We start from the raw sequence: 18,225 nt of genomic DNA on the forward strand, positions 1-18,225 counted from the left end.
TAGTGCTGTGGTTTTTGCATTTTTGTGCTTTTGACAGGTGATTTTGCTGTTTAAAATGGCCTCCAAGCATAGTGTTGAAATGCTGTCTAGTGTCCCTTATGGAGAAAATACTTGTGTTAGATGAGCTTCGTTCAGGCGTGAATTCTAGTCCTTCTGGCCATGAGTTCAATGGTAATGAGTCAACGATATGTATTAAGTACGGTGTCTTTAAACAGAAACGGGTCCAAAACAAGTTTACGTGTTTATCAGTTGATGAAAATGTTATGACCAGACGATCTCAGGAACCTAATCCTATATTTCCCCCTAAGGGCAATGATTCAGTATTCATGAATTCAGTGTTTGTGGTGACTTTCTTGACTATAACTATACTGTGAATAACTAGAATAACAAGAATCAGCTATGGTTGGTGATGATTCCCTTTGAGGACAATTCCCTTGCACTAGTTCCCCTGACCTGCCAGCAAAATATAATCTCTAGCCTGTTAGGGAAGTACCCCAGGATCACCAGACAGAGAGAGAAGAAAGTGAGAACTGGTCATAGTTCTCATAGAACAATGGCTATTAACTGGGAACTAGGCCAGTGGGGGAGATCTAAGCGAACAGGCCTGCTTCCACATGCAGGCCTTTGTTGAGAGCCTTCTCTGTGTCAGACTAGATGCTGAGGTTACAGAGGCGACTTAGAGCCCTGCCACGGAAGAGCTGATCGTCTTTGATCCCTACCTCTCTACCCCCAACGCTTATGAAGTATTGGGGGCATGTGCTGGCCATCGTGTAGTCCATTTAATCTCCACAATGACTCTATGAGGAGGTACTCTTGCTACTGTCGCTTTTTAGAGGAGGCACCTGAGGTCAGATAACTTGCTTGAATTTACACAGTACATGGCAGAGCCAGTAACTGGGTCCAAACTGTGAAGCTGCAGACACCCAGGCCCTCAATCATGGGTCTACACTACCCTTTCTGGTTAGGGGACGGATGTGGAAACAAAGGCAGTTCCAGGTAAAGGTGCGCCCTGCTGGGGGTGCTTACAGGGGTTGAGGGAGTCCTAGGCTGGTGTCACCTCCGGAGGCTCAGACAGTAGTAGGAGAGAGAAAGTGTGGATTAAGAGCTTCTCAACAGAGCAGGGAGGGCTCAGAGACTCAGGGGCACTGCACAGTCTCCATGGGGTCCAGTTCTAAACCACAGCTGTGTGGGGGCCACCCGAGGCTCCTTGAGGCCAGCCGGCAAGAAAACAAGCTTTTGTCAAAAAAGGCAATGACTCATGCTAGCCTGTCTCCATTGAGTGTGATTAAGTGCAGTATGAATGCACTTTCCATCGGCATTGACTTTTAAGAGTGATTCTCCTGCTTCAGATATGAAAGAAAAGCCAGTTTTATCCGGAAGAAAAATAAAACCAGCAGTGCTTTGAGTTTTCTTAGGTAAGGGCTAGATTTTCTTCATTCTTCCCACTCCCACACAGAGCTCCTGAAAAGGAAAATGTGTCAGTCAGCAAGAATGTTACACATCAAAAAGATGGTCAAGGCTAGAGGCCCAGAAAAATTACACAGATAGAGGCATCTGTGCTGGTCTGAGTTTTCCCTCCTGTGAACTATAACAGTACATTCAGAAAGCACTCCTGCACTGGGCCAACTAGGCTCTAGGGTTCTTGGGCCCCTCGCTAGGTGGGCATAGCTCGTGCAGACAGCAATACTGCATTGCCTCTGCTCAGCTAGCTACAACGGATCCACTTGACTCGTGGGTGTTCTTAACAAATCTTCCAGTACTGCACCTGACACCCTTCAATAGCCTAACACCAGAAACATGGGCGCTGGATTGCCGAGGGTCACTTAATCCATCATCCTACTGTCTGGGCCCTCTCTCTGCACTCAGTGTTGGCTTGGTGACCCTCCCAACCTTTTGTCCTTTAATTTTTCTCAATCTCCAGAGGGAATGCAGAGAATATGTGGTTCCCTGAGTAGATGCCCCTAAATTCTTAATCTTATAGGTGAATAGAACCAATAAAAGTGTAAGTGGGTGGAAGAGAGAAAAGCATATAGCACTGGAAATCACACCCCAACAGTGAAAGGCAAAACAACCACGGCAAACTTGAAAAAGTATTGAGTGCATTTTTTTTTGAATTTTATTTTATTTTATATTTATACAGCACGTTCTTATTAGTTATCTATTTTATACATTTTGGTGTATATATGTCAATCCCAATCTCCCAATTCATACCACCACCACCACACCCCTCCCCCGCTTTTGTCCATATGTTTGTTCTCTACATCTCTTTCTCTATTTCTGCTTGCAAACCGGTTCATCTGTACCATTTTTCTAGAATCCACATATATGCGTTAATATACGATATTTGTTTTTCTCTTTCTGACTTACTTCACTCTTTATGACAGTCTCTAGGTCCATCCACGTCTCTACAAATGACCCAACTTCATTTCTTTTTATGGCTGAGTAATATTCCATTGTATATATGTACCACATCTTCTTTATCCATTCATCTGTTGATGGGCATTTAGGTCACTTCTAATACCTGGCTATTGTACATACTGCTGCAATGAATATTGGGGTGCGTATGTCTTTTGGAATTATGGTTTTCTCTGGGTATATGCCCAGTAGTGGGATTGCTGGATCATATGGTAATTCTATTTTTAGTTTTTTAAGGAACCTCCATGCTGTTCTCCATAGTGGCTGTATCAGTTTACATTCCCACCAACAGTGCAAGTTCTCCACACACTCTCCAGCATTTGCTGTTTGTAGATTTTCTGGTGATGCCCATTCTAACCGGTGTGAGGGGATACCTCATTGTACTTGTGATTTGCATTTCTCTAATAATTAGTAATAATTATACTAATAATTACTATTATTACTAATATTAATTAAGCACTTTTTCATGTCCCTCTTGGCCATCTGTATGTCTTCTTTGGAGAAATGTCTATTTAGGTCTTCTGCCCATTTTTGGATTGGGTTGTTTGTTTTTTTAATATTGGGCTGCATGCGCTGTTTATGTATTTTGGAGATTAATCCTTTGTCCGTTTATTCATTTGCAAATATTTTCTCCCATTCTAAGGGTTGTCTTTTCATCTTGTTTATAGTATCCTTTGCTGTGCAAAAGCTTTTAAGTTTCAGTAGGTCCCATTTGTTTATTTTTGTTTTTATTTCCATTATTCTAGGAGGTGGGTCAAAAAAGATCTTGCTGTGATTTATGTCAAAGAGGGTTCTTCCTATGTTTTCCTCTAAGAGTTTTATAGTGTCTGGTCTTATATTTAGGTCTTTAATCCATTTTGAGTTCATTTTTGTTTATGGTGTTAGGGAGTGTTCTAATTTCATTCTTTGACATGTAGCTGTCCTGTTTTCCCAGCACCACTTATTGAAAAGACTGTCTTTTCTCCATTGTATATACTTGACTCCTTTGTTGAAGATTAGTTGACCACAGGTGCGTGGGTTTATCTCTGGGCTTTCTATCCTGTTCCATTGATCTATCTTTCTGTTTTTGTGCCAGTACCATATTGTCTTGATTATTGTAGCTTTGTAGTATAGTCTGAAGTCAGGGAGTTTTATTCCTCCAGCTCCGCTTTTTTCCCTCAAGATTGCTTTGGCTATTCAGGGTCTTTTGTGTCTCCATACAAATTTTAAGATGTTTTGTTCTAGTTCTGTAAAAAATGCCATTGGTAATTTGATAGGGATTGCCTTGAATCTGTAGATTGCTTTAAGTAGTATAGTCATTTTCACAATATTGATTCTTCCAATCCAAGAACATGGTATATCTCTCCATCTGTTTGTGTCATCTTTGATTTCTTTCATCAGTGTCTCATAGTTTTCTGAGTACAGGTCTTTTACCTCCTTAGGTAGGTTTATTCCTAGATATTTTATTCTTTTTGTTGCAATGGAGAATGGGATTGTTTCCTTAATTTCTCTTTCTGATCTTTCATTATTAGTGTATAGGAATGCAAGAGATTTCTGTGCATTAATTTTGTATCCTGCAACTTTACCAAATTCATTGATTAGCTCTAGTAGTTTTCTGGTGGCATCTTTAGGATTTTCTATGTATAGTATCACGTCATCTGCAAACAGTGACAGTTTTACTTCTTCTTTTCCAATTTGTATTCCTTTTATTTCTTTTTCTTCTCTGATTGCCATGGCTAGGACTTCCAAAACTATGTTGAATAATAGTTGCAAGGGTGGACATCCTTGTCTTGTTCCTGATCTTAGAGGAAATGCTTTCAGTTTCTCACCATTGAGGACGATGTTGGCCATGGGTTTGTCATATATGGACTTTACTGTGTTGAGCTAAGTTCCCTCTATGCCCACTTTCTGGAGAGTTTTTAATCATAAAAAGGTGTTGAATTTTGTCAAAAGCTTTTTCTGCATCTATTGAGATGATCATTTGGTTTTTATTCTTCAGTTTGTTAATATGGTGTATCTCATTGATTGATTTGCATAAATTGAAGAATCCTTGTAGCCCTGGGATAAATCCCAGTTGATCATGGTGTATGATCTTCTTAATGTGTTGTTGGATTCTGTTTGCTAGTATTTTGTTGAGGATTCTTGCCTCTATATTCATCAGTGATATTGGTCTGTAATTTTCTTTTTTTGTAGTATCTTTGTCTGGTTTTGGTATCAGGGTGATGGTGGCCTCATAGAATGAGTTTGGGACTGTTCCTTCCTCTGCAATTTTTTGCAAGAGTTTGAGATGGATGGGTGTTAGCTCTTTTCTAAATGTTTGCTAGAATTGGAAGGTTATACCTTTCTAAGAATTCATCCATTACTTCCAGGTTCTCCATTTTATTGGCATAGAGTTGTTGTAGTAGTCTCTTATGATGCTTTGTATTTCTGCAGTGTCCATTGTAACTTCTCCTTTTTCATTTCTAATTTTATTGATTTGAGTCCTCTCCCTCTTTTTCTTGATTAGTCTGGCTAAAAGTTTATCAATTTTGTTTACCTTCTTAAAGAACCAGCTTTTAGTTTTATTGATCTTTGCTGTTTTTTTCTTTTTTTCTATTTCATTTATTTCTGCTCTGATCTTTATGATTTCTTTCCTTCTACTAACTTTGGGTTTTGTTTCTTCTTCTTTCTCTAGTTCCTTTAGGTGTAAGGTTAAACTGTTCATTTGAGGTTTTTCTTGATTCCTGAGGTAGGATTGTATTGTTTGTATTGGATTGTATTGTATTGCTTTAAACTTCCCTCTTGGAACTTCTTTTGCTGCATCCCATAGGTTTTGGATCATCTTGTTTTCCTTGTCATTTGTCTCTAAGTATTTTTTGATTTCCTCTTTGATTTCTTCAGTAATCTCTTGGTTATATAGTAACATATTGTTTAGCCTCCATGTGTTTGTACTTTTTACGTTTTTTTCCCTGTAATTTACTTCTAATCCCATAGTGTTGTGGTCAGAAAAGATGCTAGATATGATTTCAATTTTCTTAAATTTACTAAGGCTTGGTTTGTGACCCAAGATGTGATCCATCCTGGAGAATGTGCCATATGAACTTGAGAAGAAAGTGTAATCTGCTGTTTTGGGATGGAAAGTTCTATAAATATCAACTAAATCTGTCTGGTCTATTGTGTCATTTAATGTTTGTGTTTCCTTATTTATTTTCATTTTGGTTGATCTGTCCATTGGTGAAAATGGGGTGTTAAAGTCCCCTGCTATGACTGTGTTACTGTCAATTTCCCCTTTTATGGCTGTTAGCATTTGTCTTACATATTGAGGTGCTCCTATGTTGGGTGCATAAATATTTCCAATTGTTATATCTTCTTCTGGGATTAATCCCTTGATCATTATGCAGTGTCCTTCTTTGTCTCTTCTAATAGTCTTTATTTCAAAGTCTATTTTGTCTGATATGAGTATTGCTACTCTAGCTTTCTTTTGATTTCCACTTGCATGGAATATCTTTTTCCATCCCCTCACTTTCAGTCTGTATGTGTCCCTAGGTCTTAAATGTGTCTCTTGTAGATAGCATATATATGGGCCTTGTTTTTGTATCCAGTCAGGGACCCTGTGTCTTTTGGTTGGAGCATTTAATCCATTCATGTTTTAGGTGATTATCGATATGTATGTTCCTATTACAGTTCTCTTAAGAGTTTTGGGTTTATTTTTGTAGGTCCTTTTCTTCTTTTGTGTTTCCCACTTAGAGAAGTTCCTTTAGCATTTGTTGTAGAGCTGGTTTGGTGGTGCTGAATTCTCTTAGCTTTTGCTTGTCTGTAAAGCTTTTTATTTCTCCATCAAATCTGAATGAGATCCTTGCCAGGTAGAGTAATCTTAGTTGTAGTTTTTTCCTTTTCATCACTTTAAATATATCTTGCCACTCCCTTCTGGCTTTAGAGTTTCTGCTGAGAAATCAGCTGTTAACCTTATGGGAGTTCCCTTGTGTGTTATTTTTCCCTTGTTGCTTTTAATAATTTTTCTTTGTCTTTAATTCTTGTCAGTTTGATTACTATAGGTCTCAGCATGTTTTTCCTTGGGTTTATCCTGCCTGGGACTCTCTGTGCTTCCTGGACATTGGGTGGATATTTCCTTTCCCATGTTAGGGAAGTTTTCGACTGTAATCTCTTCAAATATTTTCTCAGGTCCTTTCTCTCTCTCTTCTCCTTCCAGGACTCCTATAATGTGAATGTTGATGCATTTAATGTTATCCCAGAGGTCTCTTAGGCTGTCTTCACTTCTTTTCATTCTTTTTTCTTTATTCTGTTCCATGGCAGTGAATTCCACCATTCTGTCTTCCAGGTCACTTATCCGTTCTTCTCCCTCAATTATTCTGCTATTGATTCCTTCTAGTGTATTTTTCATTTCAGCTCTTGGATTGGTCATCTCTGATTGTTTGTTCTTTAATTCTTCTAGGTGTTTGTTCTTTAATTCTTCTAGGTCTTTGTTAAACATTTCTTGCATCTTCTTGATCTTTGCCTCTATTCTTTTTCCAAGGTCCTGGATCATCTTCACTATCATCATTTTGAATTCTTTTTCTGGAAGATTGCCTATCTCCACTTCATTTAGTTGTTTTTCTGGGGTTTTATCTTGTTCCTTCATCTGGTACATAGCCCCCTGCCTTTTCATTTTGTCTATCTTTCTGTGAATGTGGTTTTCATTCCAAAGGCTGTAAGATTGTAGTTCTTGTTGCTTCTGCTGGTTCCCGCCTGGTGGATGAGGTTTTCTAAGAGGCTTGTGCAAGCTTCTTGATGGGAGGGACTGGTGGTGGGTAGAGCTGGGTGTTGCTCTGGTGGACAGAGCTCAATAAAACTTTAATCCACTTGTCTGCTGATGGGTGGGGCTGAGTTCCCTCCCTGTTGGTTGTTTGGCCTCAGGTGACCCAGCACTGGTGCCTACAGGCTCTTTGGTGGGGCTAATGATGGACTCCAGGAGGGCTCATGCCAAGGAGTACTTCCCAGAACTTCTGCTGCCAGTGTCCTTGTCCCCTAGGTGAGCCACAGCCACCCCCACCTCTGCAGGAGACCCTCCAACACTAGCAGGTAGGTCTAGTTCAGCCTCCTATGGTGTCACTGCTCCTTCCCCTGGGTCCCTTTGTGCACACTACTTTGTGTGTGCCCTCCAAGAGTGAGTCTCTGTTTCCTTCATTTCTGTCAAAGTCCTGCAATCAATTCCCGCTAGCCTTCAAAGTCTGATTCTCTGGAAATTCCTCCTCCCGTTGCCAGACCCCCAGGTTGGGAAGCCTGACGTGGGGCTCAGAACCTTCACTCCAGTAGGTGGACTTCTGTGGTATAATTGTTCTCCAGTTTGTGAGTCACCCACCCAGCAGTTACGGGATTTGATTTTATTGTGATTGCGCCCCTCTTACCATATCACTGCAGCTTCTCCTTTGTCTTTGGCTGTGGGGTAGCTTTTTGGTGAGTTCCAGTGTCTTCCTGTCGATGATTCTTCAGCAGTTAGTTGTGATTCTGGTGCTCTCGCAAGAGGGAATGAGCACACATCCTTCCACTCTGCCATCTTGAACCAATCTGAGTGCATTAATGTAAAGTAGTTCGGGTGTTCTTATAAAAAGAAGAGAGCATCTTCCAAGAAGTAGCACTCCTACTTTAAGTGTAAGAAATTCCTGGCTTCACCCACACGTGTGCATTCCTAAAGAACAATTCCTGTTCTCAGCTACTAGAGAACAATTCAAAGATATATCTGTTGGTATTCTGTTTACGTACTGGTTGCTAAAACCCATCATTTGATTTAAGTGGGTTGTTCTGCCTCAATAAGTGGCTGAATAAATGAAAATGTGTCTGGATTTCCATTGCTAAATTTTCTTTTTATCCATCTTGTTTGGGCCAGGCACTAAAGCTCTGACAGTGTAGCATGGGGCTGATGGTCGCCATATAGGATTTGATGAGTCTAACAAGTGATCGTCCTCCACAGTAAGTTTAAATACCCAATTCTTAGGTCCACTGTTTGTTCTACCTGACTGTGGATGTGAACCAATGATTTGTTCTCCATTTTAGCTCTATTGAGATCATGAAGAGAACTGTGGGTTTTTTATGTGCCAACTCTGATCATTAGTTATTGCCTGGAACACTGTGTTGGAAAGAATGCCAAGGCTGAAACTGGCTCAGTACAGAAGAGCATCGTGATCAATTAGCAATGTCTACCATGAGTGCAGGTGGACAGAATTGGGACAAGTGAGACCCATGTTTTACATCCCTGGAATAGAGCTGCAACATTTGGAAACTGGGAAATCCTAGGAGGATGGAGGATGGACCAGGTTCCTCCCAGGGCATCAAGTTGAGTGTGTAGGTGGGGAAGACTGTGTATCTTCCTGTCCGTTACAACACTTGGGTCCCCCTTTCAAGCTGCCAAGGCTCTTCTGAAGCCTCAGATCCTTCCTTAACAAGGAAGATGAGGAGAATGCAGCCTAAGGAGCAAATCTAGATAAGTGAGATTTGTAGCAAACCCAGCTCCACTTTGCTCCTCTGTATATGTTCTCTGATGTAGAATGCCTTTGCCCTGGCCTAAACATCTCTGTCCACAGGTTCCAATCCCCAGGTCTGCTGCACATTTCTGAGTTTCAGAGCAAGACGAAAGCCTATGGTTATTGAGGGAACACTGTAGGTCAGGGAGAAAAGCTGAACCTCACTGAAACAGATGAGTCAAGCAATAAAAATTACCTAAGGAAGCTGAAGGTTCACGGACACATCCTTTGTTAGTTGGGAACGTACCTACATTCTCGAGGTTCAAGCTGCTTAAAATCACTGTGCTGCGGCCTTCAGGCAGAAGTCCAGGTGGTCTGCCATGCCCTGGGCCAGCAGACAGGGAAGGCTTTGAAAGTACAAGGGGAAACCTCAGTGATTTCTAGGGTGTTTGGCCTGAGGAAGGGCTTTGCCATCTTTCTGATGCCTCAACTTCACATTGCATGAAGCTTTGGAGGCATGAGAATTCTGGTTTGGCTCAGAAGCCCCAGCATAGGGACAGAACAGTGTGGATAAAGGCTTCGGTAGGACAGCCCAGAAGCCTGGATTCCTGGAAGGGGTAGCTCTTCTTGGACTCTGATGGATTCTGTGAAATGAAATTACACCCACAGTGACATCCATTATCTCCTGTCACGTACGCATATCATTTGTCCTTGAGAAACAGACTACATAGAAACAGGGAATGGATTGGAGGCAGAGGAAAGGGGAGGAAAATAATATGAGATGGCAAGCTTTGAGCTCTGTGGTGAAAAGGGTCACTGGCATACCCTGTGGCTGCCCTCACGTAGCTTACTATCTAGTAATTGCACAATGACCTGAGACCGAACAGGGAGGAACTGAGGGCTCTGGGTCTTCAGAGAGGGAGGGATCACCCAGCAGAGGTCTGGGCCAGGAATGTGCAGTGAAAGGGGCGCTGGACATGCCTTCATGCATTTATTCCCTCAGCCCTTTAACCAACCTTTCTTTCATGGGGTTTAGAAACCCCATGCTGGGCATTGGGGTCACAGAGATGACCCGAGTTCTACCCCTCAGGAAGTTCAGGGAATGCATGTAGAGAAACACATGCACATGGTAGTTACAGGTGCTGGGATAGATCTGATGGGCAAGGGGGTGGGCAGGCTGGACTAGCTGCTCCATGAGGCACTTTGGGGCACGTTAGAGAATGGCACATCTTGTGGACAGATGCCATCCACGGGTATGTGGCTTGGCAGGCAGAAGCTTCGCTGTGAAAATCAGGAAGAGTCCCAATCTTCTGGCTGAGTCTGCACCCAGCCATGGTGTTGACTTAGCCTGTGAACCATGGGAGCACCCAGGCACTCTCGTGCAGTGTGCAACCTGCACAGCTGTACACAGCATCCCGGTGGCAGTGGGCTAGAAGCACACAGCCCGTGTCTTGACTTCGACGTTGTGTAACCTTAAGCAGCCCACTTGAGCTCTCCGAGTCTCATTGTCTATATGTGCAGGATGGAAACCATAATATGTACCTACCTTGATTGTTGTGTGCGTGTTAGTGTGTGTGCTGGTGCTCTGGGCCCTGGAAGGCTCTACACAGATGTTAAATATTAATATTTGGTAGAGATCTGCCTCTTGAATTATGGACCAGGAAAATCTTTAATAAATCTGTTAGTGGATAAACCTTACATTTACTACCTCTTCTTGCTTCTCTCTTTTCTTCTCTCTCTTTCCCTCCCCCCATCTCTCTCTGTCTCTCCCTGACACTCACACCTACCTTCTACCATCAGTCCTGCCGATTCACAGGCTTACTCTCTCCTTGCTGAGAGACCCTTACCTTTTTTTGCAGAGTTTCAGTCAAGAGGCAGGTTTTCTATGGAGTCGTAGAACTGCATACAACTTAACAGTGTCCTTTAGGCCCTACCTTGCTTATTTGTTGCAGAAAGGATTTTTTTTAAGAGGACATAGAAAATAAAGTCAAGAGGTGTTCGTTCCCAATAGCTTGATTGAAAAGCATCATTGGGACAAATGAACAGAGCCACACATTGGCATTAATTAAATTGACCATGAACTCAGCTTAATGTTTCATTTCACCTTTCTCCTGGCATGATGGTGCCTGAGTGTTTTGGAACTCAGATACATACACGCTGGCAGGGATGGCTGAAAGATCAGCAACAACCAATGTTTGTAATCAAAGAAGATTAAACTCCATATTAATTAACGGAAATCTAATGATGGACACTCCTGTGGGGCAGAGTGGCCCAAGCCTGCACTGCATTCACAGAAATGGAGGTAATTAAACAGTGGACCTTTCTGGAAGGAAAAGCTTTCATTATTATTGAGTTAAATTCTATGCATAGCGCAATTCTTTTACCAATGGGGAATCAAACCAAGTGTTGTAGGAAATTGGGACCGGTGACATGCAGCTCCTGACCTGAGTCATCAGGGTGCTTCTCCAGGTGTTTCCCAAAGGGACTTGGGGTAGTGTTAAGAGAAGGGGCTTACTCCCGAGTTCAGATCCCAGCCCCATCACTCAGAAGCTGTGTGATCCCAGGAAAATTACTTAACCTCTCTGTTTCCTCATTTGTAAAATAGCGATAATAATAATTGTACCTATCTCAGAGGGGTTGTGTGAGGATTTGATGAGTTTGAAGTGGTAAAGATAGATGGAAAGCAAAGGGGAGGAAATGCTGGATGGTTTCTCGAGCAAATGCTCCCTAATGGGCCCCATCTTTACAGACAGCAGCACGTTTAAGCCTCAAAGCCAACATATGAGGTGCATCTTCACAGATGAACATGCCAAGGAAATTGGAAAAGAGTAAATACCAGGACTGCTTAGATATCCTAGTGAGTGAGGCTTGATGGTTCCCATTTACTGAGGGGACTAACCCCGCGGCCTCTGTTCGGTGCTGTTCATTCATTGCCTCGCTCCCTCACCTGCAGTACTCGGGACCTCCTGACACAGGTGAGGAGATGGAGGCTCAGGGAGGTCAAGGGTGAGAGTTCATGCTGGAGCTGGACTTGCGCCCAGAGGCACCTGGCTCCACTCTCCCTGGGGGTGTCCGCAGGAGGGAGGAGGCTGAATGGAAGAAGGCAGTCACCCAGTTTCTATGTCAGCCACCCTTGTGACAAAATGAGACAGAGTCCTTGCTTGGGGTGCACCTGTGGTCTGGGTGTGAGGACAGAATTCAAAATCAGAGAACGGAAGAACGTGTGTGACCCACAGTCAGTTCCTTGTCAACCCCAGGGTCCCCGCCGGAACGATCCATGCATTGGACCATAAAGAACGGGATCCTCTACTGCGAGGTCAGGTTATGTGGGTGCAGGAGGGGCAAGGATGCTAGGGTGTAGGGATCCACGTTGTCCACCTTGTGGGGCTGTGGATCTATGACTGGAAATCCTGGTCCAGGAGGTGGCAAGTACCACAGGGCCACAGCATTTCCAGCTTGCTTTATTATGGCCTACAGAACGGTTGAGCGCCGCTTTACTTGAAAAGCATATGCGGTATCCCCTGGCAGAATTCTGGAACCTGTGGTCCAGAGAGGTCCCAAGGGAGGGCATGCAGCGCCTTCCCCAACATCACTCCTCCCTGACAGACCCAGTAAGACGTCTGCCTTTGACCTCTCACCCTGCCTTTGACCTCCATTTAGCACCCTTGCAACCAAGTCATAATTTAAGAGAAATTACTCCCTGACTTCCTCATGCCTGATAATTCTTTACCGGCGTCTCTGGGTGATTTCCTTCCCGGGGTGCTCTCATAATCACTTTGTACTGGTTCACCAAACAACTGATGCCTCACAGCGCCATTGCATTCTGTAATCATTTATCCCCTAATCTCTCGGAGGTCACCTCTGCTCATCAGGGCCCCAGACACCCAAGAGGGCAGGAGCCCAAATGCCGGCTAAGTCCAGGCAGGAGAGAGCAAATGGCAGGTTATTCAGAGTGCTGCCGTCTGCCCACCTCCCCTCTGGGCTGGTTGTTGACGTCATCAAAAGATCTGCCCGTTTAATAGTACATGCAGCTGCTCACTAGGCCTGACTAATTTCAAAAGAAGGAAAGCGTGTGCAATTCAAATGAAGTGTGCTGGTGTGATGCAGACACACACGTGTGTGGGGGTTCCCAGCTGAGGCAAAATGTGATTACTCAAACCACAAGTGGTTCAGCTAAGTGAACACTGAGCTTCTAGCATAAAAGTACAAACAGAAACCAACTAACTGCATTCTCCAACCTCCTTTTCCTGCTCATCACGATAATAGCACGGTGTTTTTTTATTTTTATTTTTTATTGGAGTATAATTGCTTTACAATGGTGTGTTAGTTTCTGCTTATAACAAAGTGAATCAGTTATACATATACATGTGTTCCCGTTGAAAGCAGCTACCCTGGTTTTGTTTTGCTCATACCTCAATCCATAAACGCCTGCGGAGTGATGTGGGAAAAGAAGACTTAAGAGCTTTTTTCAACAAGTTAAATCTATAGCCACATCTCAACTCCTCTGAGTCTAGCTGAGCGATCTCGGGAAATTTATTTAATGTCGCTGGCTAAAGTTTCTTCCCCTCTGATATGAGACGCAGAGTGACAGTTTAATCAATATGCGTAGGACATGTATAAGGTCAGCAGTTAAGACCTCACAGGATGTGTGACAAGAAATAAGATCCTGTATGGGAAAGGGTGTGCACAGTGACCAGAACATGATAGCCAATCACTACGATTATTATCATTGGGATGACTATTTAAAACGTAATATTCAGTATTTTGCGTTTCATTGTGTTGATCACCAGATGGGAAAGTCATAGAATGTTTAAGGAAGATTGTGGCTGGCAACGTTCCTTTCAGTCTTGGTTCATTTGAAAACCTTGAGGGAAAAGCTGTTACACACATGGACTTAGCTCTCTGGGGGTTTGAACCCCACCCCTATGTCCCCCTTGCCTCTCTCATTCCCCTGTCATGTGTGACATATTCAGATGAAGACAAAACACCTGAGGTGAAGGAATGAATGAGCCCACATTTTGAGGGGCAAACTTCCTAAACAATGGCTGTGTCTTTGAAATCAGATTCCCCATCTTTGAATTCCTGCTGGTTGGAACATAGACTCACTTCCCTCTTTTCCTTAAAAATATCGGTCACCCATGATGCTGCAAGATACTGTACCCGTGTTCATTCAACTCACCTTCACAGCAGTGTTATGGCTGAGGAAACCAAAGCCTCATAGGTATATATGGCCTCAGGATGATTCCCAAATTCATATTTTTCCCATATCACATAGAAAGTGGTTAACATTTTTATAAATTTATAAAAATTGTACAGCTAACAATATCAAGGTGCAGAGGGAAAAAGTCTGTGCACGCTGTTGTGAGAATTTACAAGAGCCATCGTGTCAGAGCCCCAGGCCTGGTATAAAGTCAGCTCCTAACAGATGCTCCGTCCTGGTGTCCCTGCACCTCCAGCCAGGCCCTCCTCGGAAAGCCCCTGGAAGCAATCCCTCAGGATAACGCACCTGCTCTACTGATTCCTGGCAATGGGGTCGGAGCAATGGCTCTGACCAAACCTTGAAATGCTGACTATTTAATTGTAGGAAGGTGTTTTTTTTTAAATTTATTTTATAGAAGTATAGTTGATTTACAGTGTTGTGTTAATTTCTACTGTACAGCAAAGTGATTCAGTTATACATACATACATTTTTTTTCATATTCTTTTCCATTAGGAAGGTGTTTTGTAGATATGATCTAGTCAGCTCACTCTCTCTCTGTCAGCACCTGTGACTTTTGGGGGGGTCTGGATTCATTCCAAAAGGCGGCAGGGCTGGAGCAGCTCACAAAGCCTCAAAGGATGTCTAACGGTTGAACTCACGGTGCCATGGACATGCGGCCGGCAGCGCACTCAGGTGACAGGTGTTGGGCGAAGGTTACAGTGCAGCCCTGCCCAGCTCCAGTGTCAGAGGCAGCAGGAGAGGTCTGTACCCTTCACCTCGGGGACCTCTGTCCTTCCAGCACTTGCTGGTTGACGTTGAGCTGAACACAGGGGGCTCAGGGGCCTTTGGGCCCCTCCCACAGGGGAACAAGCCATACGTGCACCAAGGAAAGGTCATGCAGGTTAATATAAGGCTCTTTTCCTAGATGAGGAACGTCAGGGAGATGGTGGCTTCGGCCCTGCTTCTCCTGAGCAATGAAAATTCTGACTGAGGACAACTTAGACACAGACCCTGCTGGGACAGCTGGAGGCTGGGGCAGCTCCCCAGAGCCTGCCTGACGGTACCCCAGCTCTGTCCATTCAGTCAATCTCGAGAGTAATCATTCATGTAAATTGGCCCCATTAGGGCTTACTCGGTAAAATTGCCAAGCACGGGCCACATCTTCACACAGTAATAGGACAGAGAGGCAGACAGTTGTGTTCCCATGTTCTGAAACGCGTGGATGGCCGGGATGTTGGGAAAGTTGAGACAGGGCAGATCTGTCAGGCATGTCTGCACCACGTCCTGGGATGGAATGCAGCGTGGACAGTTCCCAGGGCTACCGGAAGTAGCTTATTCAGAGCGAGGAGTGTACTTATCCTTAAGGAGGCAAGTCAGAGTTCTGGGCCTGTGAGACAGTGGTCTCATCAGATCTGAGGAGCGAGGCAAAGCTGTTGGGGGTCAGAGGGCAAAGGACAGGCATGGATCGCAAAACAGAGGGTAAGATGAGCAAGGGCAGATGGGTCCGAATTTAGGCTGAGAACTGGGGAAGTTTCAGATACTTGCCTTTATGAGGCAGCAACTTGTGTAGAGTGTGGAGGCTTGTGTGTCCAGGTGGCCAGAGGAGGCAGCAGGGGCCTTCCTTGGCCTTGGCTCTTAGTAGCCAGCAGCTGAGTGTCTTTGGAGGACTGCCTGTGGCCTCCTGGATAGAGCTTTTCCTGTCAATAGAGAGATGGAGGTACCTGGGGATCCATGTATCTCCCCCAAGGGCACCTTGAACCAGTGACTGTCTAGCGAAGTATGAAAGTCCAGGCCCCTTGCCTCAGGTCAGGACAGTTCTGAGCGGTATCTTACCCTCCAGAGACCCTCGCAGAATCCAAGTGAAGCCACCCCTCCGTGGGACTCCGCCTGAAATCACCTCCTCATCTGAGTTCCTCCCTTTCCTGCCAGCCAACCCCACTTCCTTATAGGTCTCCCCTGGGAGGATGTCTTAATGAATCCCTTATACAAGAACCTGTGTCTCAGGGTCTGCTTCTCAGGAACCCTCTTAGGAGGTGTCTGACTCATGTCCACGATGGCTCCTCACCTCCCAGCAGGTTCTGAGCTCCTCCTGTGCGCCCCACACAGTTCATAGCTCTGTGTTCACATTCTACCCCCTTGGCACTCACCTCCAGCAGGGGGCGCAGTGGAGCAGCACGCAAGCCGCAACGAGTGAACGCAAAGTGGTGCAGGTAATTGTGGAAAGATGGAGGTCAGGGTGGCTGTGATCATTCAAGGGGAGCTTCCTGGATGATATGGGCTGACAATTAGTCTTGAAGGGTAGGAGTTAGAAAGGCCACAGGAGGATGTGAGCAGGGGAACACATGAGCAAAGATGCTGAGGCAGCGGCCAGCATTGGGGGACCAGAGACCAGAGACAAGGGAGGCTCAGCTGCCTGGGCCCTAACGTGGGTTGGGGAGAGAGCCTGGATACAAACCAGAGGCCGGCCTTTCCTATTCCACCCAGAGGGCAAAGAATGCCCCTCTCTCTTCCTCGCCCAGATGAGCTCCATGGGCATGGGAATAGTGGGGAATGTCCAAGCTGGTCCTAGTGTCTGGAGAATGAGCCAGCTGGCAGCACCGTGACCATTCACAGGTCACTGAGGATGCAGTGGGATGTGTGTCCCCTTGGCATGCCCGATATGAAAACTCTGGGACTCCCCTTAACTTCCAGCAGGCAGCCTTTCCTTTGTGGTCCTGGTCACCTCACCAGCCCACACTCAGCCCAGGTATGAACAAGTGTCTGGAGTGGAGCAAAGAGCGAGAGTGGGGAGAGAACCACTTCGAAGCTGAGTGCTAAGTCAGTCTGGGCTTCCCCTGAGACAAGGATGGAGGTGGTTTACTGGGGGGTGACCCCAGGAAGCTCAAGTACAGGAGTGAGGGACATGGGATGGAAGGGAGCAAAGCCAGTGAATGGAGCATAAACGCACAGACTCCTGCTGCAGGCAGCCGGGTTCTACTCCCCTGGGGACCCTCGGACATATAATTAGGATGATGAACCATCCCAGTCTGCCAGACTGACCCAGTGTTAGCACTGAAAGTCCTGCATCCTGGAATCCCCTCAGCCCCTCGAAGACCACAATGGCCACTGATATCATGAGAATATGCACCTAAGGGTGGAGAGGTTGTGTTTGTCGACACAAGTCCCGCATTGGTTGAGAGTTGCCTCTGGGGATCAGCTCTCCTGGACTGCCCCTCATAAGCAGCTGAGCAATCTATATGACCCTGGGAAAGTCCTTAGGCAGAGAAGCTGGAAGATGCAGGCTCTTGAGGTAAGAAGCCATCAACATACAGCGAACAGTCGTGGAGCTGCAGGTGAACTCAGATGTGGGCCAGGAGGGTGTGGGTGGAACCGTCAGTAAGGTCAGCTACCAGTACCTGTGACCTCAGGTATGGAGCCCCGCAAGGTAGGGGCGGTGAGGTCAGTTGTAGATCTGAGGCACTAAGTTGCTTCCCCCAAGGTCACTGGCTTTGTTCCAGTGGCAAGGGGTGTCCGGCCTCAGAGCCCACACGCCTTGCTTTCACCTGCAGTCTCCAGTCATCTGTTTATCCGCCATCCATCTCCAGCTGCATCCAGCCTGAGACACATCCCTTCTGAATAGTTCTGCACACAGCTGCTGCAAAGAGAGGCTATTGAAAGCCATCCTAGAAGTGAGTTAGTAATAGCTCACCTTGAAAAATAACAAGGTTAAGGTTGAAGAATGTTCTATTCAATTCCGTCGTAATTAAGAGAACTTTTCTGCGTTGCATGCTGCATAATTGAATTATACCACCGATTAACTTCTTAAAATAATTATTTGTAGATTTGTTTCCCTTACTAGTGCATTTTTTAAAAAGTAGTATACTTTGCCACTTAATAAAGCAGATAGATGCCAGGGGAGAGATGGCGGAGGAGATGTTGTGTTCAGTGGTTCCATCATTACTATTGATTGCCCAGCCTTATTATTCACCTCAGAGACACGGCAACCAATAGTAATGGAAATGAAGGAATATTCGTGTTCCATGAGGCTTTATTGAAAGAGGAAATGAACAATACATGGAGACAAGGAATAATTCTTTGTTGGTTGTGACAACGGTGCTTTCAGAGGAAGGATTAACCTGCCTCTTTTAGGAGCAGCTGAGGCTGTCCCTCCTGGTGCTGGGAGATGTCAGGTCTGAGGCCCGCCCCATTGGAAAC

The 18,225-nt window shown here is 44.8% G+C and overlaps 1 protein-coding gene across 1 annotated transcript in view; it reads left to right on the forward strand.

The window, feature by feature from the left end:
• Positions 1–18,225, forward strand: part of CLSTN2 (calsyntenin 2) — a 638,322-nt gene that overhangs the window by 336,577 nt on the left and 283,520 nt on the right. The window lies entirely within an intron of this gene.

This window comes from Aethalodelphis obliquidens, unplaced genomic scaffold (genome assembly GCF_003676395.1).
Source record: "Aethalodelphis obliquidens isolate GAN/ISIS:26980383/991018 unplaced genomic scaffold, ASM367639v1 scaffold72, whole genome shotgun sequence".
Classification (NCBI taxonomy): Eukaryota; Metazoa; Chordata; class Mammalia; order Artiodactyla; family Delphinidae; genus Aethalodelphis; species Aethalodelphis obliquidens.